Genomic DNA, 15,705 nt, shown 5'->3' with positions numbered 1-15,705 from the left:
CCAGAGATACAGCAGTGAACAAGGCACTTATGGTCTCTAGACATGAAATAATTGACAGTACAATTAATCAAGTAATTATCACCATGCTGAGAGTTCTGATACGTGAAGTGCAGGACAAGGGCAGGGTGAATGCTGTGTGAGAGTACAGTAGAGAGAACAGAAACAGTCTGGGAGGTGGAGAAGTGAGCTCTGAAGGAAGAAGGGGGTGAAGGGAGTTCCTGCCAGAAGGGACAGTATGTGCAAAGCTCTCAAGTAGGAAGGAAGCTGAAGAGTGAAGAAGGCACTGAAGGGGAGGGTGACAGTGGCTCAGTATGTGACTGGTGAGACTTGGTGAGGGGAGAAAGGGCTGGGCATGTAAGACCTTGAAGGCCTTAATAAGGACATGGATCTTTATTCTGAGAACTCTGAGGAGTCATTGATGGATTTTATGCAGGAAGATGCTATGCTCTAATATGTTTTAAAAAGATCAACCTGGCTGCTGTATAGAGAATGGATATGGCGAAGAGACTGATTGCGAGCCAGAAGCCAACATCTTTGCTTCCATATATGTGTCCTCTGATTATACCCAGATCTGAACTGATGAAATCAGAGAGATAAGTAGATGCAACCTGAGGCTCCCTAATCTTGTAAGTAGTTTTTGTTGACAAAAGTTTTGCTAAGTAAAGTTTCCCCCCTCACAGAACCTGTCAATATGCTATTATTGATAGATGAAAGCTAGTCCATTCCAGGTATGGACAATTTCAAACTGCAGCCCATTAGCCCTGGTTTCATATAGAGTGCTGGAGAACAGGCCAAAAAAACGGTCACCATAGCTCTACTGATGTAGCACATTCTGTGGAGCAAGCCAGAAGCGAATCCTGTCTCCCCAACCTACTATTTAGGAGCCAAAAGAGGCTGGTGTGATGTTTTAAGGGATTATTTGATGAACTAATGTGTCAGAGTGTTGAGAGGATTTTGGGTTGTCATAAAAAAATTACACTTTGAGCATAATGAGAAGAGATTAAGTGAATAGGCAAGGATTGAATACAGCAGTTAGAATAAATGAGAAACAAATTTGGCAGTAAGTGGTTCATCTGAAGTTTTATTTAGCTGGAGGAAGTTACAGCTCTGAGTCTAACTCAGAGAACAGAGTACTTACTGAATTCCAGTGGGGAACTGTCTGGAATGGTTGTTCCCAGCCCTGTTTGCACCAATCACCTGGGTGCTTTGAGGCCTGTACTGATGCATCCACCCCACCTCAGACCAATTAAGTCAGAATTTCTAGGAGCGGGGCTCCAGGTATCCTTATTTTTAAAAAGCTCTGTAGATCATACAAATGTACAACTACCCTTAAAAACCTCTGATAAGCTATACTTGCACATGTACAGAACTTGGGGCGACAGTTCTAGAACCACAAAACTGATGGAAATAGGTCTGTAACAACCATGTCCTTAAATCTTAGTATAGCCCATTAGCCTAGGGTATCTTTGCATGCAAGTTTTATTTTTGATTTTGTTTTTAATGTAAGAAAAAAGGCATTTGCAACAAGATTTGAATTTGGTAAGTTCTTTCGTATTTTTTTTTTTTTTTAATGTTCTGTTGAATATACTTCATCAATATAGCTTAGATACCCATTTTTGGGCCTGTTTTCAAGCACTCTATATCTAAACCAGGGTTAAGGAGATGAAGTTCAGAATTCTCCGTACATGGAAAAGACTATATCATCTGTCAATAGTAACTTTCATCCGTCAATAGTGGCATATTGACAGGCTCTATGAGGGAAAGCTTCACTTAGCAAAACCCTTTTTGTCAACACAAACTGTTAGGTTGGGGCTGAGGCCTTGATGGCACCTAGAAGCTTGAGACTAAGGACTGAGGCTGCATATCTCTGGGTGTGCAGAAAGGGGATCAGAACAAAGCACGTGCTATTTGATGGCTAAACCAGGACTGCTGTCGTGGTACCAGAAGTTGGGTAGCACTGAACACATGGGCTGTTGTTAAATGAAATAATAGTGTATAGCCAGGGCTTGCTCATGATGAGCACTATATTACTTATTACTCTTACTATTATATCAGGCCTATGTCATGTGCTGAGAGGTAGTCTCTATTTGACAGATATTGTCTCTTTTAATTCTCACAATGATCTGATTAAATACTGTTATAATGGGACCCAGAGAGGTTAAGTAACTTATGCAAGGTCACACAGCTGTTCAAAGTTTGTTCATTTTCCTTTTGTTTATTCAATCAATGCTTATTGAGTACATACTACATATCGGGCTCTGTTAGGAGCTGGGGATAAAGCAACGACCAAAGCAGCCACAGTCCCTTCTCCAATGAGGCTCTAATCCAGGTGGGATGGGCTATAAATAAAGAAATGAACATACGTTAGGTGGTGATTAATGCTATCGAGGAAAATAAAATAAGGAAGGAGAGGGAAAATGCCATGGGGCAGGGTAGAGGGGCTGCTTTATGCCTTCATGATGAGCCCTTGATCTGAAATTAGGATGAGGCTGAGGCCACGATGGTACCTGGACACTTGAGAGCAAGGGCTGAGGTGCCATATCTCTAGCTATACAGCCTCTTTCATGTCTGTTTCCTATGGAAACTTTCTATATGCCAAGAATTAAATATAGAACTGGAGTGAAATCCTTTTTTTTTTTTTTTAAGAAATATGTTTTATTTTTAGATTTAGCAGACATAAAAGTAGTCTATCAAATTACTATAAATGTTTCAAATGCTTATGCTTATTTTCAAATTCTCTATAGATTCTCATTAGGGTTCAGGAACAGTTTGCTAAAGGGGAAGATCTGTGTGGGCTCCTAAGTGGCCCTGTGTGTGTGAGTGATTCCGTCTTCTAAGTTCTCTGCTTGCAGTGAGCGCCTTCTTAATAATGGTATGTGAGCAGTCATCAGAATAGATAGGAGTCTTGGGGCCATTTGGAGGAAATGTCAGGATCTGATCAAGAGGACTCATCTTGATATTGGAAAGAAATATTCACAGACTTTCTGGACATCTGCATGAAGTGGGACTTAGTGAGGTGGGGTGTGGATAGGTGTTAGGGTGCAGGCTGATAGTGGCTCAGATAAGATCGGCTGATTTCCTTACACACACCATCCTGAAGTCGCAGGCAGCTGAGTGTGGGAAGGTGCTCTACTCTGCGAGACTGGCCAAGGATCCGCATCCTTCTATCTTGTGGCTCCCCCAGCTCCTGGTGTGTTGTCTCTGCATGTTCACCACCACCTTCCCATTCCTGCCTGAGGGAAATCGGGGAGAAAGAGTAGGGGACACTGAGATTACTTTTTAGGACTACATGGAGAGGTTGCCCACATTGCTTCCTCCTACAAACCATTGGCTGGCACTTGGTCACACTTGGAGGTAGCAGGTTAAGAGCACAGACTGTTGGGGTTCACATCCCAACTCTGCCACTTGTGCAAGAGGTCCACTTATTTGACCTCTCAGTTTCCTCATCTGTAAAATGGGAATGATGAAATAGCACCAGCTCATAGGATGAGGGTGAAATGTATTAATTTGTGGGGTAACCTAGAACAGTACCTAGAGAACAGAAACCACTAAGTGCTTATTTGTTATATAAATAATTGACCACACAGGCTGCAAGGAAAATTAGAAAATGCAGTTTTGAACTGGACAACCAAGTATCCTTTCAAATAAACTCAGAAGGGGTTTACTAAAAGGAAGTAAGGAGAAATGAATATAGGATAGTACAACTTTGTAATTTTCATCTAAAATAAGATAGTTTTGAGAGTGAAAGGATGACGCTGTTAATAATTACACTGAGACAACAGGCACAAATAAGAATTGTTCTGTAAAACCAGTATATCTGGGCACCTAATTCTGAGGGAGGGGAGTTATTATCTATCTCCTCCAGAGAATGTCTGATTGACCTATGTCACAAATGTTTTTATTTAAAAATGACAATCTGGCCTGGCCTGGCATGGCTCAGTGGTTGAGCATCAACCTAGAATCCAGGAGATTGAGGCTCGATTCCCGGCCAGGGCACATGCCCGGGTTGCGGGCTCGATCCCCAGTAGAGGCTGTGCAGGAGGCAGCCGATCAATGACTCTCTCATCATTGATGTTTCTATCTCTCTCTCCCTCTCCTTTCCTCTCTCTCTGAAATCAATGAAGATATATTAAAAAATAAGTAAAAAATTAAAAAGAAAAGACAATCTGAGAATCTGCCTTCTACTTTCAGGAATGAGTGGAAGAACATGTAGAGAGGGTGTTAACTATTTATCCCATTTAAATTATACCCCAAACTACCTGACATTTGGAGAAGTATATAGATTAACAAAAGAAACCCTAGTTAAAAGTGCCAATAGAAACAAATACTGACAAGGCATTCAGAGTGCCCGGCTTGTTGAGGGTATTTAGGGGAGGCAAAAGGAGAAAGCACTCTGGGTCTTTTCAGGTTCTGGAGGAATAAAAGTCTCCATTGGTTTGTGATTTGCTTTGGAGAGAAGACTTAAATGTCAGTCTTCAAAACCAAACATTACCCAGGCGTGAGCATCTTTGTTTCTTTCATCACCACGTTTTCAAATTATCCTCAGTATTGGCAAATGAATTTCTAGCAGGCTTCTGAAACTCTACCTTTTGCCAAATTATTCTGAAGCATTCTTAGCCTCAGAAGAAAAATTAGCCTTGCTCTGGGACTTTGAGGGAGAGGAGCCTTCACTAAGTAATAAATAATGCACCCAGGTTGGAAAGGGAGGTGACCACCTACAGTGTGAGTCACAGAGAATTCAAACACCTTCGGGAGGAACCTAACCAGCCTGCATTTTCTTTTTCTTTTTGAGAGAACTAATACGTTGTGGCAGATAAAGAGAAACAAGTGAGAGATGAATATGAACTCCAGGTTTCTAATGATATAAGAAGATGAAAAAAAAAAATCAGCATTGGGTTGATAAGGGGGAAAATCATAGCCAAGTATAAAAATCCACTCTCTATCTCACACATCCCCACCAAATAAACTGTATCAGCAAATGGTAAATAATGCTTAAAATGGCAGCATCTAGAGTTGGGAAAATAAGAACCAGGTGTTGGGAAGAAGGAAAATCAAAAAGAGCATACATTTGCCGTCAACGATCCCCACCATAAATCGTAGCAGTGCCCACCATCACAACCTGGAGCCCGCAGGGAAGAGACTGTTGTAAAAATGATAAATCAGAATCACTACACACCAGGTCTTGATAAAACAAAGAAAGTGGATTCCAGGGTCTGATATATATATAATCGCAGGGAAACAAAGCTTGATCAGTGAAGGACCAAATGTGAGGAAATGCAAAGTTCAGAATCTGGTGGCTGCTTAATATTCCACCCGAGCTGAACATTGGATAATACTGAGGAAATTGATGACTCAGTGGAATCCGGCTGCAACAAAATAGAGATGTATTACATATTTCTTCACAAGAACAGACGATATATATGTGCCAGGGCCTGTTCATCACATTTTATGTATTTTTCATATCTGGAAACAGAAGAGAATATACTATTTCTACCACCTTCATATAATGTATTTCCTGGGGTTTTGTTGTTATTTTCTTCCTTTCATTGAGGCAAAATCTGCCATTTTCTTTAAGAAAAATGTTCAGGTGTAAAAATAAGCTATTGCTGGTGCATCTTTTAAATGATTGCCCTAATTGCGTTCCTGGAAAACCCTCAGATTCTGCAAATTTGCATGTAAGTGTGAGATGGGGGCATGGAGTGACTGAGGTACCGGCGATGCAGAAATCTTATTGAGGGCAACTGGGTCTTTAATTGAGCAGCCTCAATCAGACTGTGACACTGGGTCTCATAAGCGCTGGTCTGGTTGCTCTCAGGGACTTTCAAGGCTTCTAGGAGTGGGAATGAGAGATCCTTGTATAGGAATTTCTGAAGTGAATACACAATAATCACAAGTTTTAGACAAAATATTTACTTAGCTCAGAGTCTTCTTTACTTACCTTAAAGAGTCCGTGACACTGAGCCTATGAAAGGGTCAGGATTATGGCTTTTTGTTTTCCTAGCTGGCTTTGCTGTGAGCTAGTGATTGACACTCAGGAGCTTGGCATGGCCATTGTAGGGTAAGGATTTTTACCCAATGACTTCTATCTCTGTGTCTACATGACATCTTGCTTGGCTTGAGAGCAGTGTTTCTCAGGGTTTGATTCCTAGACTCAGCAGCATCAGCATCAGCATCAGCCTCACCTTGGGGAACTCATTAGAAATGCAAGTTCTCAGGTTCCACCCCAGACCTACTGAATCAGAAACTTGGAAGATGGGGCAATTCAGCAAGCTGTGTTTTAACAAACTCTCAGCAAGCTGTGTTTTAAGAAGTTTTCATGCACACTAGAGTTTATACCACTGACCTAGGAAAGTGGGCTAACAGCGGTTAAGGGCCTCTGTGATTACTGAACTATGCTTGTGGTATTTATTGTTGTACAATCATGCTTGAATATAGAGGTGATCATCATTTTAAGGATGAGAAAAATGAGACTCAGAATTTTAGGAACTTGCTCAAGATCATGAAACCAGTTGACTAGCAAAGTCAGGCTTGTGAACCTAGATCCTTCTGATCCCAAACTTGTTCTTTCTACTCTACCATGATGACAGCTGTGGCTACAGATTCACTTCCCATTGGTACTGAAAGGAACCCAATTGATTCTTCAATGTCTTTAGGATTAATGGCCTCTTCTTAAGAAGTAGATTAATAGAGCTATTTGTTAGGCTGTACTGCTGTATGGGCTTTATTGTCATGTCCTTCAAAATCTTTTCTGTAGAAGGGTCAGGCTCATGAACATTCATTAGCTCTTCTGATGAAGGTCAAAGTAAGCAGAAAATGAGAGTATTGGAGAGCATTTGTACTAGGAGTCAGAAGGCCTGGGTTCAAGTCTATAGTTTAATGGCCATTTGACGAAGTCACCTAATTTCTCTGTAGCTCAATATTTTCCCATCTGTAAAATGGGAGAAACATCTTGCCTCTGTCATGAGGTTCTAGAGAGGGTCAAATGAGAAAATGTAGAAGAAAATGTCTTGAAACTCCAGAGTGTCCTTGAAATTTAGCTACCAGCTTAAGACTCTGAAAATTCCTCATTGCTTGGATCAAGAATTGTTCTCAGACCTACAAGTGGGGGTCATCTGTACCAACTGATTTTCAAACGCTGGGAAAAAGGAGTTGTGCAGGCTATTATTTCAGCTTCTATGGATGAAGATTGTGGTGACAGATGCTCTGAGACCTGGATGTGGGTAGCCTTGGTGGTTGCTACAGAGTTGGAAGAAGGGTTGTTTTCAAACATGGAGATACCACCAAGCTATTTTCATGTATGCAGTTTGCTCTGGAAGGGTAAGGAAGGCCCCTCAATCACATTTTAGATAGATGAGAAGTGTCATTGTCCTGCTGGTGTTTATGACTCGAAGCCTTTTAAGAAATATCTGCTGGGTTTTAGACCAAGGTTGCCTAGCTATAGGGGTGCCCCACAGGAGTCCTGATGTTACAGTCCTACTGGACTGTGAGCTCATTGAGCCTGTGGCTTTGGTTGTCCGGCAGCGCCTTCCTGTGCCCAGGACCCGGAGACCAGCTGCTGAAATGGTGTCTGGATGATGTCGAAAGTCAATGGCTTTTCTTTTAAACCTTACTTTTTGTTTTTATTCAATCACTTCATTCCCAGAACTTTCTTTTTTTATTATATTTACCAGGTTATAAATTCACCTTCAACAATTTAGATGGAAGAAAACATAAGGAAAATTATTTTTGTTTACTGGGAACCATTAAAAAGAGAGGCTATTAAAAGTTATTGTTGTTTCAGTCAAGTTTCAACAACAAATGTTAGAAGCACCAGTAAGGGCCCCAGCATTCCCATTCTGGGGTAATTTGTTTCTGCCCTTGTTTGCCTACATATGTTTTAAGACTTTCCAAGGTGGTTGTTTCTATTTAAGGCACATCATCTGTGGAATTCTGAAATACAAACCAGTTCTTTGAAATTTTTGATAAAGCTCCGTTCTTAATAACAGGAGGGTTTCAAATGCCCTCATAGCCACTTGGCCATCTGTAAATAAACGAAGTTCCATGAGGAAAATAGCATAAGGAAGCTGTTTTGGTTACTATTTCCATTTTGTTCCTTCACATCATCAGTTTCAAGATGACAAATATAGTAAGAGTGTGAGAACACTTTTTTTTTTTTTTAAATTATATTTTGAAACTTGGACCTGAGTTCAAACACTCAATCTAAAGGAGACTTATGATTCAAATGTGAGTTATTTATAGTCTTTGTCACTTTCCAGAATTTAAATTTATATCAGGATAAAACAAATTCTGGGCTACATTTGAACAACAGTGGGGCGCGTTCTTCTTCTTGGCTGACTTACTCTTCGGGCAGTGGCCCCCCGTTCCTTTGGGCAGTAGTCCTGGGCGGACACGGGCTTTAGAGTCCCAGGTTGTTATTATATCCCGATGGCCCCTCCTGGCTGTATGTCTGAAACCGGGGTGCATTTATGCCACCTAAAATGGAAGTGATTCTGATTTACAGCTCAGAAGGTGGCTGACTATGCCAAATGGTGAACATTTCATTACTTCAGTTTTATGGGTTGTGTCTGAAGGGGTTTGGTTCAGAAAATGGGCCACTGGTCAAAAGAAGAAAGTCTGTTCCCATGAGGCAGTGGTATTGAGTCAGCAAATTATGTATGTCCAGCCCCAGGGTGTCAGGCAGACCACACGTTGTGGTTTCCAAGGTCATCTTACCCCTTCGGCATGCACACACCCTAACAGGCTCACCAAGCTTTCGCAGACAGGCAGACGGGCAGATAGACATGTACCGTGGGTTAGCAAAGTGCTACTGACGAAGTGAAAGGGGCCATGCTACTTGGTGGAGTGAGGCTGTGACACAGGGCCCGTGTTCTTTCCCTGCCTCCTTTCTCACATATCTGCCCCCAGTGCCAACGGCAATACAGATGGCAAATGAAGAGTGAAGAGAAGGCAGAGTGTGAGCGTGTGAGTCAGTGTGTGTGTCTTCCTTCACGATGGGGCTCTCAGAGCTTGATTCAATCTCTGGCACAATGCGGCCTCTGTAGAAAAGATATTAGGAACAAAAAACAAACTTGAAGATTCAGGAGCAGGCTGCCAGAATTATTAAGAAAAACATTCAGATGATGCCATTAAAAACATATGGGGATTCTATAAAGCTCTGAAAAGAAAATGTTTAATTATGCGCCGTATGCAAAAGCCATCACGTTTAGATTAATACTGAAGACTGAAACTGCGTGGGGCTTAAGTAGTCCACAGTGATGCATCAATCTTTTTACTCCTTTAAAAATAATGTTTTTCTTTTGCTGATGACAAATACCTTTTAAACTGTTGAGATCATGCTGCTATAGTGATACATGGCGTTTAATGAAGTCCAAAGTCACTAACAAAAGTTTCCAAATTAACTTTTCAAGGTCCCTGAGTTAGATTTCTTTCCTTTCCTACAATTCCGACTTACTTTCACCCCATAGGAACTCCCCCTTCCTCTCCACCACACAAAGGTTGCCTATGCTGGTGGGATGGTTAGAAATACCCAGTTTTGAGAAGGTTTTCCATTTTAAGGCACTGTAATGAGTCATTGCCCAACTTTTAGGTGTTAATAGTTTCAGTGATTTTGATTTCCTTTCTCAATAGCTCACATTAGAAGCTTGAAGAAATACAGAACTTTTGCCCCCCCCCCCTTTTTAATCCTCACCTGAGGCTATTTTTTCCCATTGCTTTTCAGAGAGAGTGCAAGGGAGAGAGACAGAGAGAATCGATGTGAGAGAGACACATCGACTGGTTGCCTCCCGCATGAGCCCTGGTGGGGGGGGCAAGGATCGAGCCTTCAACCGAGGTAGGGTGCCCTTGGCCCGACGCGAACCCGAGGCCCTTCAGTCCGCAGGCTGAAGCTCTAACCACCGAGCAAAGCCGGCCAGGGCTTGTCCCTACTTTTTTTTTTTTTAAATATTCTATTTTTTAAGCCATTTTTTATTTTTCAGTTACAGTTGACATTCAATATTATATTTGCTTCAGGTGTACACCCCAGTGATTAGACATGTGACTTACTAAGTTATCATTCTGATAACCTTGTACTCACCTGACACCATACATGGTTATTAGAATACTATTTTTATTTTTTTATTTTTTAGAATACTATTAACTATGCTGTACTTTACACCCCCATCACTATTCTGCAACACCAGTTTGCACTTCTTAATCCCTTCACTTTTTTCGCCCATCGCCCAAGCCCCCTCCCATCTGGCAACTGTCAAAATGTTCTCTGGATCTATGAGTCACTTTTATATTCATACAAGGTTAAATACTGGAAAGGTAGATCTAAGGCTTCTCAAAATTAAAAAAAAATAGTGTACGGAAAATGATATAAGCAGGTTATGAATTTATCTGAAAACCTTTCCTCATCTTAAGAAAGTTAGAGTGTATCCTGTTGGTGCTAGTTCACCTTGGGGAATTTTTTGGATTTAAGCACTTGTGATTTTGATCCCCATTTATTGGGGTAGGCTTCTTTAAGTAAACATATGGCTTATGAATCTGTGGACAGATTTGTTGCTCACACTTGAATGTGTCAAAACGTTTTCTTAAGTGTCAGTCAGGCTCACTGCAGTAAAAATATAAAACTCCTCCCACCCCCTGATGCCTGTCATTTTCTATATTACATATATGATTGAAAATTACAAATTACCCAGCCTGCAATTATTTTTAATAAAGGTGGCAGGCTCTGGGAACCTGACTGGCTTACTCAAATGCCTGTCTAGAAACAGGTGCCCCACTGCCCAGTGCTGAGGCATTTGGATTCAGGCTTAGCGGAGGCACAGGGGCGATTTCAAATTCAGCCTGCTTCTTGACTATGGAACCCCGAGTCATCCATTGTTTCAGTGTTTTCCTCCCTCGTATGCCTTTGCGTGAGAAAACTTTACTTCCATTGGTTGAGAGCCAGCTACTTTTTACAAAGAGCCACCTGTTTCTGAGTTTACACAGGATATGTTGGATTTATGTAATACAATAGGATCAATTTAATTATGCTTTTCCTTAAGTACAATGCTACCTGGAATTACTTCACTACCTGATACATGGTCCCTCTTTGGAGACAAAAAAAAAAACAACAACAACAAAAACCACTAGCTCTGACTTAAGTTAGCTTTAAGGTATTTCATTACCCCAATTTCTTCTAATATGCATTAAAGGCTGTATACTTTCAGTATGAAAAAATGGCTGTTCTGAACTCCCTACAGTCTCTGTTATTTACAATGTTTCAAAGCTGTAGAATTACTACAAAAGATTTACTCATATAGCAGAGCATGTAAAATTTAAAATCAATAAAGTATATAAATTTTGCTTGTCTCCTTGAATTGATTCCCTACTCTAATAGCTCAATACCGTAATACTATATACTTTTTTATTTCTAATGTCATTACCCAATAATAATCTCCGGACTTCCTTGCCATAGCTCTGGGGCAGTTCGGAATTTCTGACAACAATATTCTTCACAGACAATTGTCATGGGCAATTGTTACTCCTTGCATACCTTCTAAAAATGAATAGGCACATGAGAAATATTAGTTTGGTTTTGTGATATTAGAAACTCAACTAATTTCTTTTGACGTGGTAAATATAGCTGAGCATTTGATTTTGTGGGAGAGTAGAGAAAGATTCAAATTTGGAATGTCTCAGCAGTGGTATGTTAATCCCACAACATGTCTTTTTTGCTTTTAAATAAGAAGTATGAGGTTCAGTTTTCTATAATTTTCTAACAAGAGTTGTTCTGACTATAGCTTTGCTTGGAGTTAGCAAAGAAGGCACATGGAGGAGGCAGCTAATATTGGGAAGGTTAACTTTTATCAATGATACTCGATTTTTTATTCTCTAAGTGTATCCACAAGGATAAATTCTACCTTATTTCAGAACTTGCTTATATTTTGCAGAGTGAAACAGAGCTCTCCTTAATAGATTTAGAAATAAAGATAGTCCTTGGCAGATGAAAGCATGGGAGGCAGTGAACAATTATTCCACCACTTACCTTTCAATTCACTGGGGTAGTTGTTTGCTTAAATCATGGTGGTATCTGGGTCCCAGTGCTAAAAGGGTTGAGCTGACCCTGGTTTCTTGAAATGCAAAATGTCTTCAAATCCAAACACGCTGGCGAAATCTAAACTCACTTTCATTTCTTAATGGCCACTCTCAGCCTGTAAAGAACACAGACTGATGATTGCTTACTTAGGCGTGAAACAGAAAAGAGGGTCCATGCTTGCGCCAGGTATTTTTGCTTGCTAAAGCAAAGCTTTCTAGCCAATCTCTTTAATTCTTCCTTCTCTTCTGTTTGTTTAGTGTAGTGATTGACAGACCCCTACAAAACACACACACACAAAACCGCCAGAGGATCTTGATTTGAATCCCAGCTCTTCTACTTTGCTTTGTAACCTCGTGCAATTCTTTAACTCAGAGTCTACACTCTTAAAGTGGGGATTAAGGACTTCGGTCCTACCTCACAGAGAAGTTGTAAAGTAAACACAGTACCATCTGCAGGAAGGACCTGTGCACATTAAAAAGTTCAGAATCCACAGTCCCATATTCTCTTACCTGGGCTATATTTAGCCCCAAGACAGAAATTCTGAAATTCCTTATTGATAGCTTTAGGAATAGGATTTTCAGATAAAACACAGAATGGCCACAACAAAAATATATTTATGTGTTGTTTATCTATAAATATATATTTATATGTTTATCTGAGATTCAAATTTGACTGGGGGCCTAAATTTTTGTATGCTAATCTGGCCACCTTCCTGGGGGTTCTAGCTGGAATATTTACTTACATTTTATAGGTAACAGACTAAAGGAGCTTGGGAGTGGTATTCAGGGGCCCTTCATGCTTCCAAATTGTTGGCTAGATACTTAGCCCAATGTGGTAGCTGCAAGTATCCGGTCTTCCATTGCACAATTTTTGTAGTACAGAACTCAGTATCTGTTCTGCAACAGGACAAATTAAACCCAGGTTCTCCCTTTTCTCCAAAGGGAGATGGTCTCCCTTTGGCAGGGAGGGTTATTGAGGAGGGTATGTGTGGATTAGCTGCAATGGTGCGTGTTGATGGTGAATTTCCCTTGGAATGCCATTGCTATGTGCTGATCCTTCTTGAAGCTTATCTTTCCCCTTATCCCACAAAACCAGATTGTAAAATCTAGAGAAAAGACAAGGGCACTTTTTAGAGGACACAGGCACTTCTCAGGACCTGGGACTCAGGCCCTAGGTCCCAGGCAGAGCCCAGGTGTTTGTGTGGTCCCTGCAGAGCCTGGTGTTTACCTGGGCCTTTCTGGAAGGGAAAATGGCTTTTGGATCCCTTTCTACTTTCTATTTCCATTTATCATCAAATTTTGTTTGTTAATTTTCTGTTAAAAAAAAAAAGATAAAAGAGCTTAGCTAGGCTGATCTTAATTTTAAATTTTCAAAGTGATGGCCATTAAAAAATTATCTGTAATGTGATGTCATCCCTGTCTCCTGACTTCTGATGTGTTGGGAAGGTCTTGTGAACACAGCTAATCAGGGTTCTCTACTTTTAAGTCTTAAAATGCTGAATCTGGCACTAAATACTGGTTCTTTGCAAGTGTGTAAAGAGGTGGGGTAATTTGTGTAAGTCAATTACTAAAAACACTCACTATTTTAGAGCACTACTTATAAAATCTGACCAGGTCTTGGTAGTTGTCACACATATCAGAAGATTGATCATATTACCTAAGCTTTCTTTTAAAATTTCTTCTGCCCTAATGCTTTATATTAGCCACAGCTATACTTTATACTATTACATTTACATCAATATGATCACATGTGATCTCTGACTGCCCAGGACTAAGATGCCTGGAGCTCCTAGAAGGACCTGATTTACTTTCCTTGGGTCACTTACCACACATTGGCTACCGTACATTGAACCAGTAGGTTTGTTCCCTGTAAACCATGGCAGATGGGTCTCCAGTCTATCATAATATCAACAATGGGCCTGATAACAATGTTGAATTCTTATGAACTCTACATACCTACAGAGGGCAATCTAGGGTCCTGACTGATATGTGAGAGGTAGTGTCCCCACCGGCTGCTGACCCTTTGGTCCCTTGAGAAAAGAAACTAGAGCTTCTTAAGGGCAGAAACTGTGATCTTACTCATCTCTGTATTGTATTTATTTAGCAAATATTTTTGAATACGTTTGCCACAGGAAGTGTAAAAATGAAGTTATATGATTGAGTTAGTTTGTGAATGTAACTTCTACTTCCCCCTCAACATGGAAATGGTAAAAATTTTACTTACATACCTTTTTTTAAAAAAAGGAATTAAAGCCCTAGAGCAGTGTTTTTTCAGACTTTAGTGTGCATCTGGATCCTTGGAGCTCTTGCTAAAATACAGATTCCTGGGTCTCACCCAGAGACTCTGATTCAAAGGGCCTGAGAATTCACATTTCTAACAAGCTCCCAGATGATGCCAACGTTACACTGGACTGAACCACACATCCCAGAGGATTAACCTCCATACATCTGAAGACACTAGAGGAGATGGAGATGTGTGAGAGCATTTGGGAGACCAACTGAACAACACAAAAAAGGACTTAAGGTCTCTCTTCCAGTGAAAAAGTAGATGCTCATGGGCTTTGTCTGGTTTTCTTATCCTTGGGAATGGGCACCAAAATGTGGAGGCAGCTTCCTTTAGGACAAGAGATTATCATGTTCAAATCACAGTTTGCTGAGCATTTGCTGAGCACTTCCTAAGGGACAGGCATACAAAAATAATCAAGGTACACACCCTGAGCTTGAGTTGCTCAAAGCAGTGTCTCAAAAACTATCAGGGAAGCAGGCAAAGTATGAGTAATGAACAAATAAGTAGTACTGCTGTTTTTGACCCTCTGACTCCAGTACTCTGGATCCAGCCACTCAGACTTTTGAGATTCACACAAATCTTTCTTGTTACAGTGGTCTCCCAGTCCCCTCGTCTCATCCTTCCAGCCACACACACCTTTTAGTCCTAAGCCCATGGTCTCTGTGATTCTTGCTAGTAATAACATTGATCACTATTATTCCTCCAATTATGGTTTCAATGACAGACCATGTGTATATGCCTTAGTTGTCATAGCACTCCAAAAACTTGGGTGATTTTTATCCTGGTTAAACATATTAGTAAACTGAGGCTGAGTGATAGTAAATGACTTGGTCAGATTCACACCTGGGGTGGGTAGTAGAGCTGAGATTTAAAGCTTATTTTGCTGGACATCTAAGCTAGTAAAGCACACATTCCATTTAATTTTCTACATAGCCAGTATTTTTTTTTTTTATTAAGGTTTTAAATTTTTATAAAAATAACTAGGCAGTTGGCCAATGCAAACTTTTATTTTATTTTGTTTAGTTTAAAAAATTTATTGTTGAAAGTATTACAGATATCCCCTCTTTTCTCCCCATTTATCCCCTCCACCCCACATCCACCCCCACCCCCCACTCTCCTGGGCCTTCATCACATTATTGTCTGTGTCCATGGGTTATGCATTTATGCATATAAGTCCTTTGATTAATCTCTCACCACCCAGTCCCCCACCCCTGCTTTCCCACTGAGATTCATCAGTCTGTTCCTTGCTTCTGTGTCTCTAGATCTATTTTGTTTCTCAGTCTATTTTGTTTATTAGATTCCACACATGAGTGAGATCATGTAAAACTGAATCAGGAGGAATCAGAAAACCTGAATAG

The 15,705-nt window shown here is 40.5% G+C and overlaps 1 protein-coding gene across 16 annotated transcripts in view; it reads left to right on the top strand.

Annotated features, from left to right (window-relative positions):
- MECOM (MDS1 and EVI1 complex locus) overlaps nt 1-15,705 on the top strand; it is a 519,851-nt gene that overhangs the window by 111,377 nt on the left and 392,769 nt on the right. The gene's annotated exons all lie outside the window — the stretch shown is intronic.

This window comes from Miniopterus schreibersii, assembly GCF_964146895.1.
Source record: "Miniopterus schreibersii genome assembly, chromosome: 5".
Taxonomy (NCBI): Eukaryota; Metazoa; Chordata; class Mammalia; order Chiroptera; family Miniopteridae; genus Miniopterus; species Miniopterus schreibersii.
This window is presented reverse-complemented; position numbering and strand designations above follow the sequence as displayed.